General features: G+C 38.8%; 1 long non-coding RNA gene across 1 annotated transcript; it reads right to left on the bottom strand.

The window, feature by feature from the left end:
- Window positions 1-3,416: 3,416 nt before the first annotated feature.
- On the bottom strand, window positions 3,417-3,800 carry LOC147271731 (uncharacterized). The gene is made up of 3 exons (XR_015115992.1): window positions 3,750-3,800; window positions 3,576-3,631; window positions 3,417-3,458 (listed from the first exon to the last, which is right to left on the bottom strand). It is a non-coding gene; the product is annotated as an uncharacterized LOC147271731 (long non-coding RNA).
- Window positions 3,801-10,285: the final 6,485 nt, after the last annotated feature.

Raw genomic sequence — 10,285 nt, 5'->3', positions numbered from 1 at the left:
GCTACGATCCTCAATATGATGCGACAATGATGTATGGAGAGTTGCTATGAACCTCAAAATGATGCTACAGTGATGTAGGGAGAGTTGATACTAATCTCAAAATGATGCTTACAGTGATGTGGTGAGAGTTGCTACAATCCTCAAAATGATGCTACAGTGATGTTATGACAGTTGCTACTAACCTAAGAAATTATGCTGACAGTGTTGTGGTGAGAGTTGATAGTAATTTCAAAATCATGCTAAAGTGATGTCATGAGAGTTGCTTCTAACCAAACAAATGATGCTACAGTGATGTGGTGAGAGTTGCTACAAACCTAAGAAATGATGCTACAGTGATGTAATGAGAGTTGCTACAAATGTCCAAATGATGCTAGAGTGATGGAATGAGAGTTGCTACAAACCGAAGAAATGATGTTGCAGTGATGTGGTGAGAGTTGATAGTAATTTCAAAATCATGCTAAAGTGATGTAATGATAGTTGCTACTTACCTAAGAAATGATGCTACAGTGATGTGGTGAGAGTTGCTACGAACCTCAAAATGATGCTACAGTGATGTAATGAGAGTTACTTCGAATCAGAAAATGATGCTACAGTGCTGTTATGAGATTTGCTACAAACCTAAGAAATGATGCTACAGTGATGTGGTGACAGTTGATCGTCATTTCAAAATCATGCTACAGTGATGAAATGAGAGTTGCTACAAATGTCAAAATGATGCGACAGTGATGTAGTGAGAGTTGCTACGATCCTCAAAATGATGCTACAGTGATGTGGTGAGAGTTGCTACTATCCTCAAAATGAGGTGACAGTGATGTCGTGAGAGATGATACAAATCTCAAAATAATGCTGACACTGATGTGGTGAGAGTTGATAGTAATTTCAAAATCACGCTAAAGTGATGTAATTGGAGTTGCTACTTACCTAAGAAGTGATGCTACAGTGATGTGGTGAGAGTTGATACTAAATTCAAAATAATGCTACAGTGGTGTAGTGAGAGTTGCTAAAAATGTCCAAATGATGCCACAGTGATGTGGTGAGAGTTTCTACGAATCTAAAAATTATGCGAAAGTGTTGTAATGAGAGTTGCTACTAACCTACGAAATGATGCGACAGTAATGTAGTGAGAGTTGCTACTAATCTCAAAATCATGCTAAAGTGATGTCATGAGAGTTGCTTCTAACCAAAGAAATGATGCAACAGTGATGTGGTGAGAGTTGCTACGAACCTCAAACTGATGCTTCCAGTAATGTCGTGAGAGTTGCTACAAACCTCAAAATGATGCTGCAGTGATGTCATGGGAGTTGCTACTAACCTACAAATGGAAAAAAAGATGCGACAGTGATGTAGTGAGAGTTGATAGTAATTTCAAAATCACGCTAAAGTGATGTAATGAGAGTTGCTACGAATCTCAAAATGATGCTACAGTAATGTCGTGAGAGTTGCGACTATCCTTAAAATGATGCGACAGTGATGTAGTGAGAGTTGCTACGATCCTCAATATGATGCGACAATGATGTATGGAGAGTTGCTATGAACCTCAAAATGATGCTACAGTGATGTAGGGAGAGTTGATACTAATCTCAAAATGATGCTTACAGTGATGTGGTGAGAGTTGCTACAATCCTCAAAATGATGCTACAGTGATGTTATGACAGTTGCTACTAACCTAAGAAATTATGCTGACAGTGTTGTGGTGAGAGTTGATAGTAATTTCAAAATCATGCTAAAGTGATGTCATGAGAGTTGCTTCTAACCAAACAAATGATGCTACAGTGATGTGGTGAGAGTTGCTACAAACCTAAGAAATGATGCTACAGTGATGTAATGAGAGTTGCTACAAATGTCCAAATGATGCTAGAGTGATGGAATGAGAGTTGCTACAAACCGAAGAAATGATGTTGCAGTGATGTGGTGAGAGTTGATAGTAATTTCAAAATCATGCTAAAGTGATGTAATGATAGTTGCTACTTACCTAAGAAATGATGCTACAGTGATGTGGTGAGAGTTGCTACGAACCTCAAAATGATGCTACAGTGATGTAATGAGAGTTACTTCGAATCAGAAAATGATGCTACAGTGCTGTTATGAGATTTGCTACAAACCTAAGAAATGATGCTACAGTGATGTGGTGACAGTTGATCGTCATTTCAAAATCATGCTACAGTGATGAAATGAGAGTTGCTACAAATGTCAAAATGATGCGACAGTGATGTAGTGAGAGTTGCTACGATCCTCAAAATGATGCTACAGTGATGTGGTGAGAGTTGCTACTATCCTCAAAATGAGGTGACAGTGATGTCGTGAGAGATGATACAAATCTCAAAATAATGCTGACACTGATGTGGTGAGAGTTGATAGTAATTTCAAAATCACGCTAAAGTGATGTAATTGGAGTTGCTACTTACCTAAGAAGTGATGCTACAGTGATGTGGTGAGAGTTGATACTAAATTCAAAATAATGCTACAGTGGTGTAGTGAGAGTTGCTACGAACCGCAAAATGATGCTACAGTGATGTAATGAGAGTTGCTATTACCTAAGAAATGATGCTACAGTGATGTGGTGAGAGTTGCTACGAACCTCAAAATGATGCTACAGTGATGTAATGAGAGTTGCTACGAATCTCAAAATGATGCTACAGTGATGTCATGAGAGTTGCTATCTACCTAAGAAATGATGCTACAGTGATGTAATGAGTGTTGCTACGAACCTCAAAATGATGCTACAGTGATGTAATGAGAGTTGATACGAACCTCAAAATGATGCTACAGTGATGTAATGAGCGTTGCTAGGAATCTCAAAATGATGCTCCAGTAATGTTCGTGAAAGTTGCGACTATCCTCAAAATGATGCGACAGTGATGTAATGAGAGTTGCTAAAAATGTCCAAATGATGCTACAGTGATTTGGTGAGAGTTCATAGTAATTTCAAAATCATGCTAAAGTGATGTAATGAGAGTTGCTACTTACCTAAGAAATGATGCTACAGTGATGTGGTGAGAGTTGCTACGAACCTCAAAATGATGCTACAGTGATGTAATGAGAGTTGCTACGATGCTCAAATTGATGCTTCCAGTAATGTAGTGAGAGTTGCTACAAACCTGAAAATGATGCTACAGTGATGTAATGAGAGTTGACACGAACCTCAAAATGATGCTACAGTGATGTAATGAGAGTTGCTAGGAATCTCAAAATGATGCTCCAATAATGTTCGTGAGAGTTGCGACTATCCTCAAAATGATGCGACAGTGATGTAATGAGAGTTGCTAAAAATGTCCAAATGATGCTACAGTGATGTGGTGAGAGTTCATAGTAATTTCAAAATCATGCTAAAGTGATGTAATGAGAGTTGCTACTTACCTAAGAAATGATGCTACAGTGATGTTATGAGAGTTGCTACTTACCTAAGAAATGATGCTACAGTGATGTAATGCGAGTTACTACTAACCTAAGAAATGATGCTACAGTGATGAAATGAGAGTTGCTACTATCCTCAAAATGATGCTACAGTGATGTAATGAGAGTTGCTAAAAATGTCCAAATGATGCGACAGTGCTGTGGTGAGAGTTGCTACTTACCTAATAAATGATGCTACAGTGACGTGTTGAGAGTTGCTACGAACCTCAAAATGATGCTAAAGTGATGTAATGAGAGTTGCGACAAACCTAAGAAGTGATGCTACAGTGATGTGGTGAGAGTTGATACTAATTTCAAAATAATGCTAAAGTGGTGTCGTGAGAGTTGCTACGAACCGCAAAATGATGCTACAGTGATGTAATGAGAGTTGCTACGATCCTCAAAATGATGCTACAGTGATGTGGTGAGAGTTGCTACTATCCTCAAAATGAGGTGACAGTGATGTCGTGAGAGTTGATACGAATCTAAAAATGATGCTGACAGTGATGTGGTGAGAGTTGATAGTAATTTCAAAATCACGCTAAAGTGATGTAATGAGAGTTGCTACATACCTAAGAAATGATGCAACAGTGATGTGGTGAGAGTTGCTACATGCCTAATAAATGATGCGACAGTAATGTCGTGAGAGTTGCGACTATCCTCAATATGATGCGACAATGATGTATTGAGAGTTGCTACGAACCTCAAAATGATGCTACAGTGATGTTATGACAGTTGCTACTAACCTAAGAAATTATGCTGACAGTGTTGTCGGGAGAGTTGATAGTAATTTAAAAATCATGCTAAAGTGATGTCATGGGAGTTGCTACTAACCTAAGAAATGATGCTACAGTGATGAAATGAGAGTTGCTACAAATGTCAAAATGATGCGTCAGTGATGTAGTGAGAGTTGCTACGAATCTCAAAATGATGCTACAGGAATGTCGTGAGAATTGCGACTATCCTCAATATGATGCGACAATGATGTATGGAGAGTTGCTACGAACCTCAAAATGATGCTACAGTGATGTAGGGAGAGTTGATACTAATCTCAAAATGATGCTGACAGTGATGTGGTGAGAGTTGCTATAATCCTAAAAATGATGCTACAGTGATGTTATGACAGTTGCTACTAACCTAAGAAATTATGCTGACAGTGTTGTGGTGAGAGTTGATAGTAATTTCAAAATCATGCTAAAGTGATGTCATGAGAGTTGCTTAAAACCGAAGAAATGATGCTACAGTGATGTCGGCAGAGTTGCTACGATGCTCAAATTGATGCTTCCAGTAATGTAGTGAGAGTTGCTACAAACCTCAAAATGATGTAACAGTGATGTAATGAGAGTTGCTACGAATCTCAAAATGATGCGACAGTGATGTCGCGAGATTTGCGACTGTCCTCAAAATGATGCGACAGTGATGTAGTGAGAGTTGCTCCGATCCTCAAAATGATGCGACAGTGATGTGGTGAAAGCTGCTACGATCCTCAAAATGAGGTGGCAATAATGTAGTGAGAGTTGATACTAATCTCAAAATGATGCTGACAGTGATGTGGTGAGGGTTGATAGTAATTTCAAAATCACGCTAAAGTGATGTAATGAGAGTTGCTACATACCTAAGAAATGATGCTACAGTGATGTGGTGAGAGTTGCTACTTACCTAATAAATGATGCTACAGTAATGTCGTGAGAGTTGCGACTATCCTCAATATGTGGGACAATGATGTATTGAGAGTTGCTACGAACCTCAAAATGATGCTACAGTGATGTTATGACAGTTGCTACTAACCTAAGAAATTATGCTGACAGTGTTGTCGGGAGAGTTGATAGTAATTTCAAAATCATGCTAAAGTGATGTCATGAGAGTTGCTACAAACCTCAAAATGATGCTACAGTGATGTCATGGGAGTTGCTACTAACCTAAGAAATGATGCTACAGTGATGAAATGAGAGTTGCTACAAATGTCAAAATGATGCGACAGTGATGTAGTGAGAGTTGCTACGAATCTCAAAATGATGCTACAGGAATGTCGTGAGAGTTGCGACTATCCTCAATATGATGCGACAATGATGTATGGAGAGTTGCTACGAACCTCAAAATGATGCTACAGTGATGTAGGGAGAGTTGATACTAATCTCAAAATGATGCTACAGTGATGTAGTGAGAGTTGATACTAAACTCAAAATGATGCGACAGTGATGTAATGAGAGTTGCTAAAAATGTCCAAATGATGCTACAGTGATGTGGTGAGAGTTCATAGTAATTTCAAAATCATGCTAAAGTGATGTAATGAGAGTTGCTACTTACCTAAGAAATGATGCTACAGTGATGTGGTGAGAGTTGCAACGAACCTCAAAATGATGCTACAGTGATGTAATGCGAGTTGCTACGAATCTCAAAATGATGCGACAGTGATGTCGCGAGATTTGCGACTATCCTCAGAATGATGCGACAGTGATGTGGTGAGAGCTGCTACGATCCTCAAAATGAGGTGGCAATAATGCAGTGAGAGTTGATACTAATCTCAAAATGATGCTGACAGTGATGTGGTGAGAGTTGCTACTTACCTAATAAATGATGCTACAGTAATGTCGTGAGAGTTGCTACGATCCTGAAAATGATGCATCAGTGATGTGGTGACAGCTGCTACGTTCCTCAAAATGAGGTGGCAATAATGTAGTGAGAGTTGATACTAATCTCAAAATAATGCTGACAGTGAAGTGGTGAGAGTTGATAGTAATTTCAAAATAATGCTAAAGCGGTGTAATGAGAGTTGCTATTTCCCTAAGAAATGATGCTACAGTGATGGAGTGAGAGTTGCTACAAACCGCAAAATGATGCCACAGTGATGTAATGAGGGTTGCTATTTACCTAAGAAATGATGCTACAGTGATGTGGTGAGAGTTGCTACGAACCTCAAAATGATGCTACAGTGATGTAATGAGAGTTGCTACGAATCGGAAAATGATGCTAGAGTGATGTAATGAGATTTGCTACAAACCTAAGAAATGATGCTACAGTGATGTGGTGACAGTTGATCGTAATTTCAAAATCATGCTAAAGTGATGTAATGAGAGTTGCTACTTACCTAAGAAATGATGCTACAGTGATGTAGGGAGAGTTGATACTAATCTCAAAATGATGCTGACAGTGATGTGGTGAGAGTTGCTACAATCCTCAAAATTATGCTACAGTGATGTTATGACAGTTGCTACGAACCTAAGAAATTATGCTGACAGTGTTGTCGTGAGAGTTGATAGTAATTTCAAAATCATGCTAAAGTGATGTCATGAGAGTTGCTTATAACCGAAGAAATGATGCTACAGTGATGAAAGCAGAGTTGCTACGATGCTCAAATTGAAGCTTCCAGCAATGTAGTGAGAGTTGCTACAAACCTCAAAATGATGCTACAGTGATGTCATGGCAGTTGCTACTAACCTAAGAAATGATGCTACAGTGATGAAATGAGAGTTGCTACAAATGTCAAAATGATGCGACAGTGATGTAGTGAGAGTAGCTACGATCCTCAAAATGATGCTACAGTGATGTGGTGAGAGTTGCTACTGTCCTCAAAATGATGCTACAGTGATGTAATGAGAGTTGACACGAACCTCAAAATGATGCTACAGTGATGTAATGAGAGTTGCTAGGAATCTCAAAATGATGCTCCAATAATGTTCGTGAGAGTTGCGACTATCCTCAAAATGATGCGACAGTGATGTAATGAGAGTTGCTAAAAATGTCCAAATGATGCTACAGTGATGTGGTGAGAGTTCATAGTAATTTCAAAATCATGCTAAAGTGATGTAATGAGAGTTGCTACTTACCTAAGAAATGATGCTACAGTGATGTTATGAGAGTTGCTACTTACCTAAGAAATGATGCTACAGTGATGTAATGCGAGTTGCTACTAACCTAAGAAATGATGCTACAGTGATGAAATGAGAGTTGCTACTATCCTCAAAATGATGCTACAGTGATGTAATGAGAGTTGCTAAAAATGTCCAAATGATGCGACAGTGATGTGGTGAGAGTTGCTACTTACCTAATAAATGATGCTACAGTGACGTGTTGAGAGTTGCTACGAACCTCAAAATGATGCTAAAGTGATGTAATGAGAGTTGCGACAAACCTAAGAAGTGATGCTACAGTGATGTGGTGAGAGTTGATACTAATTTCAAAATAATGCTAAAGTGGTGTCGTTAGAGTTGCTACGAACCGCAAAATGATGCTACAGTGATGTAATGAGAGTTGCTACGATCCTCAAAATGATGCTACAGTGATGTGGTGAGAGTTGCTACTATCCTCAAAATGAGGTGACAGTGATGTCGTGAGAGTTGATACGTATCTAAAAATGATGCTGACAGTGAAGTGGTGAGAGTTGATAGTAATTTCAAAATAATGCAAAAGCGGTGTAATGAGAGTTGCTATTTCCCGAAGAAATGATGCTAAAGTGATGTAGTGAGAGTTGCTACAAACCGCAAAATGATGCTACAGTGATGTAATGAGGGTTGCTATTTACCTAAGAAATGATGCTACAGTGATGTGGTGAGAGTTGCCACGAACCTCAAAATGATGCTACAGTGATGTAGGGAGAGTTGATACTAATCTCAAAATGATACTGACAGTGATGTGGTGAGAGTTGCTATAATCCTAAAAATGATGCTACAGTGATGTTATGACAGTTGCTACTAACCTAAGAAATTATGCTGACAGTGTTGTGGTGAGAGTTGATAGTAATTTCAAAATCATGCTAAAGTGATGTCATGAGAGTTGCTTAAAACCGAAGAAATGATGCTACAGTGATGTAGGCAGAGTTGCTACGATGCTCAAATTGATGCTTCCAGTAATGTAGTGAGAGTTGCAACAAACCTCAAAATGATGTTACAGTGATGTAATGAGAGTTGCTACGAATCTCAAAATGATGCGACAGTGATGTCGCGAGATTTGCGACTGTCCTCAAAATGATGCGACAGTGATGTAGTGAGAGTTGCTCCGATCCTCAAAATGATGCGACAGTGATGTGGTGAAAGCTGCTACGATCCTCAAAATGAGGTGGCAATAATGTAGTGAGAGTTGATACTAATCTCAAAATGATGCTGACAGTGATGTGGTGAGGGTTGATAGTAATTTCAAAATCACGCTAAAGTGATGTAATGAGAGTTGCTACATACCTAAGAAATGATGCTACAGTGATGTGGTGAGAGTTGCTACTTACCTAATAAATGATGCTACAGTAATGTCGTGAGAGTTGCGACTATCCTCAATATGTGGGACAATGATGTATTGAGAGTTGCTACGAACCTCAAAATGATGCTACAGTGATGTTATGACAGTTGCTACTAACCTAAGAAATTATGCTGACAGTGTTGTCGGGAGAGTTGATAGTAATTTCAAAATCATGCTAAAGTGATGTCATGAGAGTTGCTACAAACCTCAAAATGATGCTACAGTGATGTCATGGGAGTTGCTACTAACCTAAGAAATGATGCTACAGTGATGAAATGAGAGTTGCTACAAATGTCAAAATGATGCGACAGTGATGTAGTGAGAGTTGCTACGAATCTCAAAATGATGCTACAGGAATGTCGTGAGAGTTGCGACTATCCTCAATATGATGCGACAATGATGTATGGAGAGTTGCTACGAACCTCAAAATGATGCTACAGTGATGTAGGGAGAGTTGATACTAATCTCAAAATGATGCTACAGTGATGTAGTGAGAGTTGATACTAAACTCAAAATGATGCGACAGTGATGTAATGAGAGTTGCTAAAAATGTCCAAATGATGCTACAGTGATGTGGTGAGAGTTCATAGTAATTTCAAAATCATGCTAAAGTGATGTAATGAGAGTTGCTACTTACCTAAGAAATGATGCTACAGTGATGTGGTGAGAGTTGCAACGAACCTCAAAATGATGCTACAGTGATGTAATGAGAGTTGCTACGAATCTCAAAATGATGCGACAGTGATGTCGCGAGATTTGCGACTATCCTCAGAATGATGCGACAGTGATGTGGTGAGAGCTGCTACGATCCTCAAAATGAGGTGGCAATAATGCAGTGAGAGTTGATACTAATCTCAAAATGATGCTGACAGTGATGTGGTGAGAGTTGCTACTTACCTAATAAATGATGCTACAGTAATGTCGTGAGAGTTGCTACGATCCTGAAAATGATGCATCAGTGATGTGGTGACAGCTGCTACGTTCCTCAAAATGAGGTGGCAATAATGTAGTGAGAGTTGATACTAATCTCAAAATGATGCTGACAGTGAAGTGGTGAGAGTTGATAGTAATTTCAAAATAATGCTAAAGCGGTGTAATGAGAGTTGCTATTTCCCTAAGAAATGATGCTACAGTGATGTAGTGAGAGTTGCTACAAACCGCAAAATGATGCTACAGTGATGTAATGAGGGTTGCTATTTACCTAAGAAATGATGCTACAGTGATGTGGTGAGAGTTGCTACGAACCTCAAAATGATGCTACAGTGATGTAATGAGAGTTGCTACGAATCGGAAAATGATGCTAGAGTGATGTAATGAGATTTGCTACAAACCTAAGAAATGATGCTACAGTGATGTGGTGACAGTTGATCGTAATTTCAAAATCATGCTAAAGTGATGTAATGAGAGTTGCTACTTACCTAAGAAATGATGCTACAGTGATGTAGGGAGAGTTGATACTAATCTCAAAATGATGCTGACAGTGATGTGGTGAGAGTTGCTACAATCCTCAAAATTATGCTACAGTGATGTTATGACAGTTGCTACGAACCTAAGAAATTATGCTGACAGTGTTGTCGTGAGAGTTGATAGAAATTTCAAAATCATGCTAAAGTGATGTCATGAGAGTTGCTTATAACCGAAGAAATGATGCTACAGTGATGAA

This window comes from Aulostomus chinensis, chromosome 1 (assembly GCF_037954235.1).
Source record: "Aulostomus chinensis isolate RoL2024-O1b breed Wild chromosome 1, RoL_Achi_v1.0, whole genome shotgun sequence".
Lineage (NCBI taxonomy): Eukaryota > Metazoa > Chordata > Actinopteri > Syngnathiformes > Aulostomidae > Aulostomus > Aulostomus chinensis.
This window is presented reverse-complemented; position numbering and strand designations above follow the sequence as displayed.